The 18,043-nt window shown below is 28.6% G+C and overlaps 1 pseudogene; it reads left to right on the top strand.

Annotated features, from left to right (window-relative positions):
- The first annotated feature begins 1,542 nt into the window (after positions 1–1,542).
- On the top strand, positions 1,543–5,717 carry LOC129310676 (casein kinase II subunit beta-1-like; annotated as a pseudogene).
- Positions 5,718–18,043: the final 12,326 nt, after the last annotated feature.

Raw genomic sequence — 18,043 nt, 5'->3', positions numbered from 1 at the left:
TTTAAGTTTTTTTATTCTACCACTCGGTACCTACTTAAACTAACCCAAATTTGCACTGTGAGACCATTTTATGCAATTTATTTTTTAAAAAAAAACTATTAAAAATCTAATTGTCATTAAATCAATCTTTTGCTGATAAATATTCTTCTGTCAAAGAGTTATAACTTCCCATGGTTGAAAGAATTGCATGGGGAATGAATTGTATAACTATAATCAGTTTGATAAACTGTTGATAATGGGGAAAAATTATCATATAAAAAAGAAAAGATATGAGAAATACATTTTTTTTTGTTTTATACCAAGGTAAAGATCAACCATATTATTTATTTTTTGAATTTATATGACTTTCCATGTAGCTTAATACGAATGAGAATAAAAATGTCCTATTTGAGAAAAATAAATGTAACTCATTAAAATATTTTAAATTTTAAAGGTGGACAAAAGACCTATAATATAAAAAAGTTATCATTATATAGAAGAATAGTTAATCTCTCAAAATGATAAATATGTTTGAATTTTTACTAAAAAAAATATTTATATTCAACACTTGACCATGTCCTAAATAAAAATATTTTCAATAATGAGAGTAAATGTAAGCAATTAAATTAAAGGAAAGTTATCGCTTATCTTATACTCTTCTCATTCTCAATATAAGGTAAAATTTAAAAGTTTTTCTTAATTTAAAATAAAGTTAGAGTAACTTTTTTAACTAAACCTTTTATTTATTTATTTATTATCATTTGAATTCATAGATAATAATTTATTGTGGATATTAATGATAATTAAGGATGAGATTGAAAAGTTACACATCATTATAAAAATTTTAAAAATGTAATTATCATTTTTTTGGTATAATAACAACCATTTTTCAATATGTGCAAAGTTTATTAAATTGATCTTATATTAAAAAAGAGTGATTAAAGATATAAAAAAGGGAGGGAGCAAAGGACATGGATAATAAGTTATTCCCTCAATCTTTATCATAGAACATGGCCAACTATCTCATCAAACTTAGATAGAGATGGATAAATAATTAATTTTATTTAAAAATATAATAAATTTTTAATTTCACTTCTATTTAAATAAAAATGTTTAAATTTGTATTATATTTTATTTTGTAATTAATAAATTTAAATAAAGGTAATATTGAACATAATTAATGAAATTAATGTCTCTTAATATGCTTTATATTAAAGATAAAAAATACTTTTAAGAAGTGCTCTGTAATAGGAACATGAGGGACTAGTAATTATGAATAGTAATTTATTATATTATATTGATGATTATCTTAAACTAAAATGATTTTGAAATTTAATACATCTCATCAAGAAAATAAATTCAATTGGCAATAAAATTACAGAATTATAGCGTCATGCAACTGGTTTGTAAATAAAACATATCCTAAACAAAAATATCTCTTGGGAACATGATAATGGGACCATGGTGATGAAGCAGAGTATTGACACGTATGCAGAAAACTGGTATCAGGGATCGCAGTCGCAATCACACTATCAAAAGCCATGGTGGTGTTGGTGCATATACGAGACGAGTACGGGGAAGGATAGAGGGACAGTGCTGTCCCGCTGGTTTATGGGCAACAAATATTCTGAAATTCCAAGGTTTTTCACAAATCTATGAGTTGTTATATTTCTAAAGTATTGCTACTTATTCATATTTGTTATCGCCCCTCTTCCTGTGTCTCTATCCTAATGTTTTCTCTCTCCACTGTTATCTTTTTTTCCCCATAAGCCGATATCCCCAATTTCCCCACCCAAATTACAGATTGTGAGGTTTCTGGGTGTGTTTGAATCTGACGGGTGTGTCAATTGCAAACCCTAAACTATGATGATTGAGTAACATTTTGTTGAAACCGAGCTAGGGTGAGGAGGGAGAAGGTGGAAGGAGGCATGTACAGAGTGCAAGGAGGTGTTGTTGGGTCCAAGTCCGAGGTAGGTCCTGTCGATCGGAAGCGAATCAACGACGTCCTCGACAAGCAGCTCGAGCGATCCTCCCCGTCCACTTCTAGGGCTCTCAAGGCCAAGGATAGGTTGTCGGCGCAATCGCTTTTTCCCCCTAAGCCGCCCTCCGATCCCAGGGACTCTCGCGCTGCCTCCATCTCTAAGAATTCCAACACTTCACGTGGTTAGGACACATGATTACCTTTCTCTTTTGGATGACTTGTTTGTTCTTTGAATGTTTAGAAACACCCCACCCCCCAAAAAAAAAAGCAGTAGGATCTAGTCTATGAGGCTGTGATAATATATCTGTTTGGTTCCCCTCCCCCCGGTGTGGGGAGGGGGGGTCGATTCTACTGAGTAATTTTTTGCCCTTGGCCTCCATCTATATATTCTGCGAAACAACTTATTGAACTTTGATCTCACGGTGTTATATCTATAAAATCTAATTCGGTCATGGACTGCTCCTGTTTGAAACGTTATTTATGGGACGTGAGTCATGCTTATTGTCTTATGGGTTGGTAAATTCTGGTTTGGAATGTTTACTTTGAAGTTGTAAGTTTTCCTGAGTTCCTCGAAATGGTGCTGGGACTGAATACCATGGATATTTTCAAATTTGATTTTCTGACAGTTTTCCCTTTCTTCCCCTGCTCAGTGTTAGATAAATAGCATCAAGCACTAACTCTTTAAAACTTTATAATATAATGATATGAGAATGCCTAGACTCTATTACACCTTGAGACGTTGTCATTAAGTATCAACTCACTTGAACGCCTCGGGGATCTCAGCTATTAGGCTTTTCTAATGACACAAAGTTATTGATCAATAGGAGAAGACAAATGTCTAGGGTGTTGTGTGTGTGAAAGAGTTGATCATTCTTTTTGTTAACTTCTGATGACTGGTGCGTAACACCATAATTGCATTACATTCTAGCAGAAGCAAATCCAGATCATTGGAAATTTAACTTTTGCAAACGAAAAGCATTTTGTAGAAAGAAGGGGAAAATAAATTAGGCTGATATCAGCAGAAGTGTAGAGAGATTATTATTTCACATAAATGCATTTGGATCCTGTACTTTTTGGTTATCTGCAAATTTGCATGTTATTAAATATATAATGATTTAAACACAGAAAAAGTAAAAAGAGAAAAGGGGGAACGGGTGAATAGCATTTATCACACCATAGATGGACCTAGTTAACCAAAGAGATTGTCAGGTCGGCATAAAGATGGAGGGCCAAGTTCTTGTGTTTTAGATAGAGGAATGCAGAACACATTTACATGATTTGGCATTGCTGAGGATGACATTAATCAGCTCACTTCAATTTCATATCTATTGGCTGCAGAGGAATCTGAAACTGACAGTGAAGCATCAGATGTTAGTGGTTCTGATGGGGATGATACCTCTTGGATCTCATGGTTTTGCAATCTCAGAGGAAATGAATTCTTTTGTGAGATAGATGATGATTACATACAAGATGAATTCAACCTCTGTGGATTAAGCAGTCAAGTGCCTTATTATGATTATGCACTTGATCTAATTTTGGATGTTGAGTCCTCCCATGGTAAGCCTGGTTTTGTGTTTTTCTATTTTCTGATCCAAATCTAGAATATAAATGATGGTATGTGAGGAATATGCTTCTGTTTTAATGATATGAAATTATTTTGATTGAATTAAGGTGTCCCTTGAAGCTGAATTCGAAATTTTCGTTGATGTGACTTGCTTTGAATCTCTGATTTACATATCTAGTTATTCTTGTATTTGTTTGTTTAATACTACTTTGGGTCGGTTGAAACATAAAGGTGACATGTTCACAGAGGAACAAAATGAATTAATAGAATCAGCAGCAGAGATGCTTTATGGCCTGATTCATGCTCGGTATATTTTTGACCAGCAAAGGAATGGGTGCTATGGTAAGATTTTTCTGTTTTTCATTGTCCACGTTATTATGCTTTACTGAACTCAAAACTAGCATTGATATTGAAATTGGATTGTCTCCAGCTGGACAAGTACAAGAACTATGACTTTGGAAGATGTCCGAGAGTTTACTGCTCAGGACAACCCTGCCTTCCAGTTGGTCAGTCAGACATCCCCAGGTCAAGTACTGTAAAAATATATTGCCCCAAGTGTGAAGACATTTATTACCCTCGGTCAAAGTATCAAGGTAGTATCCTTATTTATATTGGGGTTCCCCTTTTCGCTAAATTTTCCTGTGCTGCTTTTTTTTTGGTTCAATGTATATTATTTTTCATTTTCGGTGATTCCATCTGAAATTAAAAGTTTTATGTCCATCCTAATTGCCTTCCCTTTATGGTGGTTGATTACTGTTCCTCTGATCCTAAATGTAGGAGCCAGTTGATGGTTTGTTTTGTCTTGAATATAAGACCTCAATCTCATTTGCCCCTCATCTTTTTTCCCCCCAAACTACCCTTATCGTTAGATTTTAATATGATGTATAAGTTATGTTTATAATACTCTAATGTAAATGATTAAAACGAGGGGTTAATTTTAAGAAAACCAATGCACATTTTTTTACAAATAACTAATTTACCTAATTTTCTTAGTCCATGTGAATTAGTTAACTAGCTCCTATATTTAGAACTGGAGGGAGTATAAGAATGACTCCAGGAACTTCTCTCACTAATTTGATGCACTCGCATTATACGAATACCTAGCCAGGTGCTGATTTGGCTTTGCTGTGGAATGTCTTCTTTGACTTTTATCTTCTGTCAGACAGCACTTCCCTTTTTCAGCAATTCTTTCATATTTGTAATGAAAGTGGTATAAAGCAAATGAAGTAGCTTCTTTTTCTCGACTCAAACAAACAAAGTAACTGCAGAATGGCGTCTTAGAATTTCAGTTTTTGAATGGTTTTCTAGTAGGCTTTTCTTGCTTGAAATTAATCTCTGCTTGATTTCTGAGATGGATTTTCCTATATTACTTGACGAACAAATATTTTGCTGATTGTAAGTATTGTTTCCATTTGATAGTAGAGCTTTTCTCATTGTGATTATTGATTTTTTGGAATGAGTAACTTATACTCTATATTTTGGCAATATATAAAATTGTGGGTTTCATCTCTCCACACCATGCTTTAGACCCATAATATTTCCTTAACATATCTAGATATTGATGGAGCTTACTTTGGAACTACATTTCCTCACCTCTTCTTGATGACATATGGGCATCTGAAGCCACCAAAGCCTTCGCAGAGCTATGTTCCAAGAGTTTTTGGTTACAAAATTCATAAGCCATGAAGCTGGATAGATATTCAAACGTACATTAGAGAGTCTGCTCGTGTCTTAAATTCATACTTTGTTGTATTCCTTGAAAATATCAGTGGATTACTAGGTTCCCAAATCAGGGCAATTTAGATCCCTCGGTTACTAATTTTAGGAACGTGTAGAGATATGCGCAGCATTTCCAGCAAGTGCCTAATTTTGCTTTCAGCTTCAAAGTCGATCAGTTTCTGTGAAATTTTTTCTCTATCTTATAATGGGTTTTTAGGACGGTGCTTGAACATCTTTTAATGGCCTATTTCATTTTTACCCCGTTGGCTTGACTTTATATGACCAAATCGCTGCAGGATTGAGATTCTGTTTTGTGATAATCTATCATCAGTCCAGACCTGGGTTGATGAGTGTGAATAAGACTCGGCATTGTTTACCATGTAGATTCTTGTACGTTTGTTTTGGTTTATTTGGTTTGTGTACTTTTTGGACTTTGTGAAGTTTTTCGTTTCGAATGATTGAGTGGTTCTAATCCGGGATTGAGGAGCTTAAAGCTCTTGTTGTATTGGCCCAAAACAACCCAAATAAATAACGGGCCTTCCTCTATGTAATAGATATTTTATCCATAGAAAATAAGCAATTCAGGCCCAGCGGAGTCTATGTGAGAGCCCATGACGCCTGCTTGTTTGAGGGGTGGACGTGAGAGAATCAAACTAGTTCAAGTTTATTAAAATAAATTGGAGGTATTACCAAAACCAAAAAAAAATTCATAATAAAATAAAATGGAGCTATGTGTGGAAATATATTACTTAGAGGAGAATTCTTTAAATGGTGTTAAAATTCTTTGAAAGATTAGTATCATGTTGGCCGTGGATGCTTTGAATATCCAAAAAGTAATAAAATAGTTGCGTAAAAATGTGCATATTGTTCACTATACTACTAATGTGTTTGGGTATTAGTATTTGCATTTTTTATTTGTTGTCCCAAGTTCTTTATGGAACATTAGTTATTATACTTTTAAATGTGATTGTAAGAACATATTGGTGGCTAATGTGTACGTATACTTTGTTGTTATTATTATTATTATTATTTGTATGGACTTGCTAAAAGTATTAAGCTGTCTTTAAAAAAAAAAAAAAGCAGGACACTGAGTCAAAATTCTTAAATGTGAAATGGATGAGACAAGTAGAAAAGATGGTGGTCAATGTTTATTTAAAGTTCAGCTTATCATAATTTTACAAACTTAGTGATGAAGTTATATATACATTACTAAATTAAACTTTATCAATGACGATAAAGACTGACATTGTATGCGAATAAAATTTAAGAGATTTTTTTTTTTAACCAACAAAATTTAAGAGACTTGGATCAATAAAAAAAAAAACTAATATCAAAACATATTAAATGTGGCACGCTAGATTTGATAAACAAGAAATACTTTATCATAAATAAAAACCACCTAGTTAACAAACAATGCCGTCCTAATAAAACAATTTAGGTTTTCAATCTTATAAACCATTTCTATAATTAATCTCAAAATCAAATAGATGAAAAAAATATTTTAATAAAAATAATTTGGCTCCGTCTATAATTCAATAAAAACTCTTTTAAAATAATTATAGAAGATCCAAAAGGTCATGTTCATTAAAATATTCCAAAATTAATAAAAATAAATTAAATATGCAATCCTAAACCATGACAATAAACAAAGTAAATTAGACATGTGTGATACAAGACATTGAGCTATCACTCAACTCTGTAATGCCTTTTCTTGTTCTCTATTGAAATTCACACCAACAAATCAATATAATCTCATTTCACAATCCATATATTTATAGAGAGAGAGAGAGAGAGAGAGAGAGAGCTACTTTCACAATTTCATTTTGCAAACTAATTTTACAATCATGGAAATGCAATTTTCACAAAGAAATAAGAAAGTTAGTCATTTAAAACAATCAAACAATATTGCAAACCCCAACCCACCCTTATAACCCACCACATCCACTTTATACTACTAGCTGGAGTCTAGATTAAAGATACACTCGATCAAAAGTGTATTGCCTTTAGAATTAGACTTCACTCCTTAAAAGGAGATGCCTTATGTTTCATAATCTCAAACTAAGGAAAGGGGCCCTAACAGAGAATCATCCACCATGCATCAAGTGAGGGTATACCATGTGGCATTAATGAAATCATAATCTCCCATCACATCCATCATAGATCAAGATATTCATCCTTATACTCCCTAAAATAGCATCACATCTACAAATATTTCAAAACACAGAAGCATGCCTCAAAAAAAAAAAGAAGAAAGAAATTAGCAAAGTTTCATCATTAAGTGATAAATGGAAAATTCATGAAAAGTTACAATCACCACCGTGTAACAGTGTACTCTCTCTTGCTTTGCATTGGAGGTGTGATTTAGTTTATTCAAAAGAAAGATATCTTTTGGAGCTATAGCTATATGAAAATGTCATTTTCAAGTTTCATTTTCTTACTAATTTTAGCTTGCTACCTATAAAGCCTAGAAGTTGATTCATAATTCTCTTTCATTTTAAGGCACAACTTGTATCCATACACTTCATATTCGCTAGGAGTTTGCTCCTAAAAATATAGCCATCTCTACCCCCTTACATCAATCCCAAAGATCATCACATATTTCATATACAATTTCAAATATTCAAAACATATTTGAAAGGATTCAAGTAATCATATATAATCATTTGTCATCAAATTTCAGTCCAAGACCCTAGCATGCTTGAAAAGGATCAAAATAATATATATACATAAGGAAAATACACAAGCATGCCAAATACGTTTAAACATATATTTCAGTTCAGATCCAAGTCCTCAATGGGCGCATTCAATATTCATTTCCAATACAATTCATGCATAGATATATGATAATAATTAAAAAAAAAAACAATAGCTTCCTAGTACATGAAAGATTAAACCATTGTTACCGGAATGTTAAAATTAATAAATACTAGTTTACATGTCCCAGAATGTTTTCAACATCACCAATCACCAACTCAAATGCTAGTCTATAAAAATTAATGATAATATATATAATTTATTAATAAGTTTTAATAATTTATTTTATCTAAAAATCAACTCTAACAATTCCCAACGTGCCCCATTTAATCTCTAAACTATTTTATCATTTAACTTAAATTAATTTTTATAATTTTTTCTCCTTTTCCCCTCTATAAATTTAATAAGAATTTCCTCATACTTAAATTTCTCCAAAAGACTCAAACTCTACCTCTAAAATTCATCCTCCAATTTCCCTGTTTCATATATACATTTCTAATCCTTATATTTACCTTATTTATAAATAGATTTAACTCTTTCAGAAATTTTTTTAGCCCATTAGATACTCCCCCTGTTAAAAAATGTAAGATATTTTTTGAGGAGTTAGATATTCAAAAATTTAAGATATTTTTAGTTTTTTAAGGTATAATCATTACCTTTTTTTAAAAGTACCCCTATTGATAAATGACTTTATATTTATTGTGAGGTGTTCAATAAAAATAAATATGAAAAAATAGGATTAGTTTGAAATAGGTAACTACTTTATTGAAAAGTAAAATTTAGTTAAAAATGTCTTACATTCTTTAATAGAAGAAGTAATAAATAAATCATTATTCATTAATCTTAAATCTCTCAAAACATTAAAAACCATTCTAGAGTCCTCAAAATCAATGATTTGGGCAAAACTAATCTCTATAAGCTCTCAATTTAACATCTATAGCTCTTTCAACAACCTAATAATCAATTGAGAGCATCTAACAATTTAAAAATCTATCTACCTCTAAATTTCTTTTCCTTATCAGATCCTAAAAATATCAAAGAGAAATATTAAAAGAAAGAAAGAAACTAGATGACTTGCCTAATTTTTGAAGGCTCAAAATCAATCCAATAAATATTTTAGATTCCATGGCACCCAAATTAAGCTCTCATGGATATCTCTCTTTCCCTCAACCTCTGTCACTCTCGCGCAATCTCGTGCACTGCAAGTGTAAACCAATGGTGGGCTATGCACACGCCCACTATTGGTTTCTTTAATTTCAATTTTTTTATATTGTATTTGATTATTTATATATTGATTTATTTTCTAAAACATATTTATTTTATTTTATATTTCTCATAATTTATTTTTTAATTATTTTTTATAACTCAAAAAATTTTAAAGACCGCTGAATTTACATTTTTTGCTCACAAAATTTTTTTCCTCAAATTTAGATAATGAGCTAAATTGAAATAGTATTTAAACTGTTTATTTAATCTGATCTAATCTTATAAAATTTTTCTTTTTCCAAAAATTATATCTTTTACTCTTTTCAAAATTAATTATTTTTACTAAGCTAATTATATGATAGATTCCAACTATCATGAAATAAATCCTAAAAAATAAAATTGGAATGTTACATTAAAGGCACAAGGACTAACAATAGCTTTTTTTTTTTTCCAATTATTGTAGATCATGCATGCATCTTGCACCATGTTAAAGATGTGCGACAAATTACAAACAAAAGATGTGCGACAAATTCAGATTCACCCGAGATTACTAGGATTCCAACAGTACCAATGGCAATTATCACTTTCTTGAAGTCCTCCTTAATTTTTTTTTAATACTCCTAATCCAAATTTTTTTATAAAAAAAAAAAGACACATGCCCATACACACACACAAACACATTAACAATGAGTTTGAACTCAGCATCTCTTCCAAAAAAAAAAGATGATGATATTACTAGAACAACTGATTATTGACAGTTCTCCTTATTTGTCATTTTTTATGGATATACAAAATAATTTAAATTGTAGTGAGGATCCCCACTTCTGTTGCAAGAAGCCTTGTTCTATTAAATAAGATTTGATTATATGGAGCATATGATATTTATTGCCTTCTATTAACAATCAATTCTTTAAAACATATTATTATTTATTGGTAGATCTTGTTTGATAACTTTTATAAATATAATGTTCTTTTTAACTTTTTCTACATCTCTTTATAGGAATTTTTCGTTGAGAAGGGCTTCCATTTAAGGTGTATAAACACTTATGATATTGATAATGTCATGTAAAATAACCATTCTTAATGATAAGATCTTGTCTCTGTCTCCAATCTTTTCTAACTTTCAATTCAACAAATTCTTCTTCCAATTCTGGTCCACAATTATACCAATCCCATTCCTTTCTCCTAGTGAGTATCATAGTTAAGCTCGCCCGTGGTGGAGACATGCATCCAAATAAATCTATCTGTTTATTTATTTTGAAGAACAAACACTTATCTATGCAAAAGTAAAACGTTACTTTTAATTATGCTTTTAGAGAGATTAATAAGTCTACTGATTGACTCACTCATCAGATATCAAGGCCTTGTATACTACTAGGCAAATAAGGTCATTGCCTTAAGTCTCCAAAATCTTTACTTATATCTTACATAATCGATCATTATTTTATTTATTAAATATTAATATTAAATTACATATTTTTATAAATAATTTATTACTTGCATATATCCTATATAGCCAGTCATTAACTCATTATTATTTTCTCAATAAGCATTTGTTAACTACATCTTCCAATTATAAATTTATTGCCCTGCATTTCACTAAACCTATCACTCTCATTCTCAACATCAATTAATCATTATCTAATTAGAAGAGTAACGCCCATGATATTATATTAAAATATTAGACTTTGTTTAAATTTCATATTCTTTTATGACTTCTGAAGGCAAGCATGATGCCTGAAGAGGCATGGGTTTGAACCTAGAACCTAGTGCCACAAAAGCACAACTTGGTACTATTAGACCCAAGGGTCCTTGGTCATTTCATTTGCATATTTTGCTTATAGAATATTATTAATAATATTAATAATAATTGTTACTATTGAATGAAATTTTTTAAAATTAAAATTGCTTAAATTTTGTTTAAAAGCAATCATGTTATAAAATAAATTAAAAATTAATAATATAAAGATAGATAAATAATAATATGTGAGCCATTAAACCTCTTAAATAATTTGATCTTTAAGCCCCGAAACTTCTTCACGCCACCCTGCCAAGCATCACGCGGCTCTTTTAACAATATCATTTTGGATGATCCATCGTTTAGAATCTTGCTCAGCTATGGTGTGACCTAATTTTTTGTTTTCTTGCACAGTCTTTTCATAGCCTATTATTACCACACAAAAAAGAAGAAAATCTATATGTTTTTAAGAATGAAAGCAGAGTTCAGGTGATTTGATCAGAAATGGCGGCTAGGAAGGGAGATTGAAAATGACATAAGACCCCACAGGCCACACCTTGAAAGAGAAATGCATCCACACAGTCTCACGCACAGATGAGAACAAAGGGAAGGCCACCCTCGTACACTCTCACTCAGACGTGGAGGCTTCACCCTTTCTTTTTATTTTGTCATAATATTTTATAAAAATAAAAATAATAATTTTTTTAAATTATATGAACGATAATTTAATTTTTTAAAATTTCATAATTTAATTAAAATCTTTATAAACTTTTCTTTTATTAATAAATTTATATAAATGATTAAATTACTTTTATCAAAAACAAAACGATTCACAAATTTTATTTAAATAATCATAACTTTTTTTTATATTTACAATAATGCAATAAAAAATTATAACTTCTGTTAAATTATTGTGAATATAAAAATAAAAGTTGTGATTATTTAAATAAAATTTATAAATAATTTTATTTTCAATAAAAATAATTTAATTATTTATATAAATTTATTAATGACAAAAAATTCTTTAAAATTTAATAAAATTATGATATTTTAAAGAATTAAATTATCATTTATATATTTTAGAGAGACTATATTGTCATCTTTTTTATTTTTATATCACTCTCCAACCTTTCATCATTTTGCTATATGATAGAGCTAGGGCTACACAAAAAAACTGGACGAAACTGAACTTTAGCCTAACTTAGAGTCTGGTACTTTTCATGAAAAAGACTGGGTTAGGCAACTTGTAGTCCGATCTGATCCTGTGAAAACCTGGAGATTAACAAGACTGGACTTGGTCCATAGGATTGGGAGACTGGTCCTATTAGTCCAATACTCACTTGGCCTTTTTTTTCTTTTTTTTTCTCTACGATGACCAATAATCCATTTCAACTTAACAAACTCAATTAAGATAATAAAAACACTTATAATCATAATAAATTCATAATAATTTCATACACCAAGAAAATAATATTTTAGTTACAGTCCAAACTCCAAATGATTTAAATACATAACTTCAATAAAAAAATCAGAAGAAAGACTGAAAATAAATTAGAGGAAAAAAATTAGCAAGAACAGAAGTAATAAAAATCAGCCCACAGACATGTTCCTTCAAAGTTCGAATAGATCAAAATCAGAGTGCAAAGTGCAAGGCAGGGGCTAGGGCTTTGGCGCACTGAAGAAATTGAGAATGAGAGCAAAGTCGAGTGAGTGGTTGAGACGCTAAGTGCTGTTGAGTAATAGTGTTAAGTTTTTTTTTCAATCAAAGTGCAAAGTGCAAGGTAGGATTAAGACTTTTTTTTTCTAAAGCTTATTAATTATAATTTATAAATTAATTTTAATTATATTAAAATAATTATATAGGATCAAACTGGACCACTTAGTCCAGATGCTTGGTCTCTAATCTGGTCTTATCTGAAAAATCAATCCTGTCTTTTTGGTTCTATAGGACCAACATTTTACGGGACTGAACAGGACCAAATTTTCATAAATCGAACCGGACCGAATAAGATTACGAAATTTTTGTACAGCCCTAGATAGAGCTTACAATTCAAAACAACTGGCCAACTGCATTCGGAATTTTGAATTAGTGTGAGTCTTTATCAAGTCTCTTCAACTCGACACGGGACAGGTCCAAAGGATATTGAGTCCCTTCTTTCACAAGTTTCTGCTCTCATCTCATTATCTCCCTTGCGTACACTGATCATGATAATTACAGATAAGTTACAAGTTATATCCTTTATTTAAAAAAAAATTAAGAGTACTGTGTAGTTTGGATCAGAATGAAAGATGTGGGATTTGCTTTCTCACCAAGAATTATATTTCAAAGTTGACTGCAATTTCTCATGTGTATTGTGTTGCCTCAATTTTTGACCGTAATTCTTCAAATAACTAGGCTAAAAAATTTTACTAAATGATTAAATTGAAATTTCATGACTTTGATGTGACTTTGTTGTTTTGTTTTGCCAGCAAGTGTGACTTTATGCTGGTAAAAAAAAAAAAAAAAAAGAAAAAAACGAAAACAAGTGTGACTTTGTTTATTTTGCGAAGTACAAAAGGTAGAGTGGCGTTTCCGTAAATTTAGAATGCGCATGTGACCCGAATGCATTTGCTCTCTGCTTTTAGACATTTTTTTACCCCTGAAATGTCATGTTGAAAAATATAACACATTTTAAAATTTTTAAGATATAATTTATTAGGATTCTTTTTTTTTAAATGCCTTCTATTATGGGATGTAATTAATAAAAGAAAAAAATGATAACAAAATTCTACTGAAACACATACATTGACATTTAGGTCTCTCAAAATTACATAATTACTCTAAAGTTTTTAAATACTTTTCCGACATTAATAATTTTAAGTTAAATAAAAAATTACCTCTTATTTAAAATAAAAATAACAAGTCTAGCTCTATTTTTTTAATCATAATTTTGTTTAAATAATCAAAACTTTTGTTTTGCAGATCACAAAAGTTAAATAACAAATCACAACTTTTCAAATGAAATTTCTTTTATGATTGATAAATAAGTTTTGAAAATAACCAATCCCAAAGACAACATTTGTTTAAACAATCACAACTTTAATTTTTAAAAAAAATTAAACTAAAAATTATAACTTCGAATATGAATTTTTTTTTATTATTGAAGTCTGGGTTATGAAAATAACTAATCACAACTTTTACTAAATAACTAGTTATAACTTTTATTTAAATAATCACAACTTTTATTCTATAAATTGTAAAAATTGAATAAAAAATCATAACTCATCACATGAACCCATTATTTTTTATTTTAAATAAGGAGTAATTTAATCATTTAACCTAAAATTATTCATATCAGAAAGATATCTAGAGACTTTAAAGGAATTATAATATTTTGAAGAATTTAATTGTCATTTTTTATGTTTTGATAAGATTTTATTGTTATTTTTCCTTAATAAAATTTTCTAATTAAAACATCCAATACAAAATGCCAACAGGTGTGACTTTATTTATTTATTTTGCAAAGTAAAAAAAAAAAGTAGAGTGGCATTTCCATCAATTTAGAACGAGCATGTGACTCCAAGACCCAAGTCATTTACTACTCCCTCATTTCAATATTATGAATTTTTTTTAAAAAAATATCATCTTAAAAATATAAGATATTTTAAAATTTTTAAAATATAATTTACAATATTTTTTACAAAATGCCATAGTCTAATTGATAAAATTTTTAATTAAAATATTTTATTAAATAAGAGTAAATAAAAAATTATATAATTTTAAAAATAATCAAATAACTCATTAAAATCATAATTCTATTGAAAATGCCTTGCCATACCAAAGAAAGCAAAGATATCTAGTTCCATAGTCACGAAGCCAAGCCACATGCTGAACTTAACCGTCATTGAGACATTATTGAAATGTGGCAATTTCTAACTATGCCACGTAGCTAACTTCAACAGTGATCGTTTGCTCAATTTCCCTCGAATTTCAATTTCACTCTCTCCTCTATTTTCGCTTGCGGAAAAATTGCACATCATGGTCTTTTTTTTTTAAATAACAAACATTTATTTTAATTTAATAGTGAGAGTAAAATTACTTTAAATTTAATTATTTAAATTTTAAAGTATTTGAATATAATTTTAAAGTTTAAATTACCTATAAATTTATAGTTTATGATTTAAATTGCATATTAATTCAATTAAAATATATTTAACTTTTTTTAAAAAATCTGTTGGCCCAAGCATCATTAAGAAAAGTAAAATATGTACTAGACTAAACTCTATATTATAATTTATGTCATAATGATATTTATAAATTACAATTATAGAAAGAGATAAAAATAAATAAAAATTATGTATATATTAAATAATTACTTTAAATTAATAAATGGCATAACTAATATTGTAGTACTCCCTCATCTTATATATATAAAGAACCTTTGACTACTTCTCTGTAGTTAAGGAAATGCAATTAAATTTTTGTCTAAATTAAAAATAAAAATTAATTTACCTTCATCAAATGCATCATATTTAAAAGATAATTTCTCTTTTATATATAAAATTTCTTGTACGTATAAAAAAGTAAAGATTAAAATTTAAAAAATAATTAAATATTGATTATTTATGCAAAAAAAAAAAAAGACTTGTTAAATAGAACATCAACTACTTATAAAAAGTTCTACACGCATAGGATTGGCAGTAGTATTATTTTTATAATAAAATCAGAAATTAAATTAAGAGAAATTTAAGATGTGAACATAAAAAGTAAATTTTCTTTTAAAAGTTACTATTCATTTTCCAAAGAGGCGTGCTTAATTGCCAATCGAATTAGGGTCAAAGGGATAGTAGAACTTACAAAAAAAAAAAAATACGAAATTATGTCTTACAAATTAAAATTTAAAATTTACATGTTATCTACCAAAAATTAAAATTTAATTAACACCTTGTCTTATTTTAATTTTTATATAAATGCACATATTGAAAACAAAAATAACATACCCATACATATTAAATATATATATAAATTGTTACTTTGAGAACGTTAAAATTATAAAAAATAATATATTATTTTAAGATGTGTTGTTCACTCATAAATTAAGATTTAAATAACAAGAAAAAATTATTTTATAAATTGTCATTTAGCTTTATATTTTATTTTTTCATATATCATTATATATATAAATACAATCAACATGTGATGGGTCTCTCACTTATCATTTCTACTATAAGCCACGTGTGATTCTTTAACATGCAATTTTTTTTAAAAAATGTCATTTTTCATCCCATATAAATTTATTTAATTTTATAATTTATTAAATTTTATATTCTTAAAAATACAATTGCAAAAGTATTTAATGTAGAATTTGTCATTCCATGAGAGTTAAGAGTTGAAACAATAAAAATTATTCATTAAATTGTATATATTTTTATAATTTATATGATATCATTCTTCCATAGCAATGCTCACAATTTTTATTATAACTTCATATTTATTATTTATTTATTTATTTTACTTTTAATCTCACTGCTATCAATTTTTAAACACGGGTCCTACAACTACATTTTTTAATCACGACCCCACATTCTTATAATTTCTCAAATTTTCTCCCAACAATAAAAAATAAAAAACTAAAATGTATATTTTCTATAAAAAAGTTCAATGGGACTGTTGATGAACAGTAAAACTCAATTAACTTCACAATATAATAGATAGATAATTTATAATTGTTTACCTCATGTATAATAAAAAAAAAAAATAATTTTTTATTTGAAGATATCATTTGTATTTTATTCTATAATTTGTTATCTTTTTTCACCTTTGCAATTTATTACCTTATAAATATGCAAAATACAAACAACCAATAATGTCTTGTACCTATCATTTTTAACATGTAGTATCTCATATTCATTATCATTTTTTATCATGAGCCCCACACTTATTTTTTCATTGCAAGTCCCACGTAATCTTGAAACATCCAAAAAAAATTAATTTTTTTTTCTGTTCATTCAACTGGAGATTAACAGAAACAAGTGACAAACTTTACAACATATATAAGAATATAAGATATAAGATGAGAATATAAGGAATATGTATAAGATATGAGATAAGATAAGATACTTTAGAAATAAATAGTCAATATTTAAAGACCGTTTAAAAATAATTTGTCAAATTTTGAAACTGCAACTTCTTAGTATTTAAAATATAATTTGTCAAAATCTATGAAAATAATTTACGAAACTACAATTTCTTGTTAATGCTCTGAAATCCTATAACAACTTATCAAAATCCAAACTATAATTTGTGAATATTATTATCCAAAAATAGTCAATATTAAAAAATTATTTAAAAAAATTCAAAATTTGAATAACAGCTTTTTAATATTGAAAAAATAAATTATGAAAATCTTAACTACAAGATACCAAAATCTAAGCTCTAACCTATGTAGCTCCAAGGATATTGGTAGAGGGGTGGTTCTTTTATGAGCTTGAACCCCACTTTTAAAGTGTCATTCTTCCAAATTCAATGTTTTAAGGTTTGAATTGATTTGAATGATTGAACTAGCTAGATTGTTACTAAGATATAAAAGTAGCTCAATTTGACTCGTTAACTTATTTTGAATCTAACTTTATTTAAAATTATTAATGTCATCTTTTTTATGAGTTGTTATAATCAGTCTTGAAAACCAAATCAATCACTTAACTGGTCAAAGCATTAATTCAAAAGTCAATCGTTAAAATTATAATTAAACAGTAATCATATTGATTATGAATAAATTATTTTATTAAAGTGGTTAATATAGTTTAACAATTTACTGATTTAATTAGACAGTTTTGACTCAAAATTTCATGTTATAGTTACAGTATAAATCACGAGAATCATAACCTACCGAACTTTCCAATTTGTCATCCGGTCCAATATTGAAAACACGGCCCAAATCCAATTGATGACTTGGAAAAACAAAATATCCTTCCAACTTACGGCGAAGACCGGATTTGAAATTTGAGACACAGTAATCATAATCTCGTGAAAAGGAATATGTGGTAGGACCCGTACATCAAAGGAAAAGCAGAAGCAGGGCAAGCCGACTTCTTTTCGCTTTTTCCTGTTTATTAATAAATC

Source organism: Prosopis cineraria, unplaced genomic scaffold, assembly GCF_029017545.1.
Source record: "Prosopis cineraria cultivar Desert tree isolate PC_DT_omini unplaced genomic scaffold, ASM2901754v1 PC5, whole genome shotgun sequence".
Lineage (NCBI taxonomy): Eukaryota > Viridiplantae > Streptophyta > Magnoliopsida > Fabales > Fabaceae > Prosopis > Prosopis cineraria.
The sequence above is the reverse complement of the archived record's forward strand: the minus strand, read 5'-3'. Positions and strand labels throughout refer to the sequence as shown.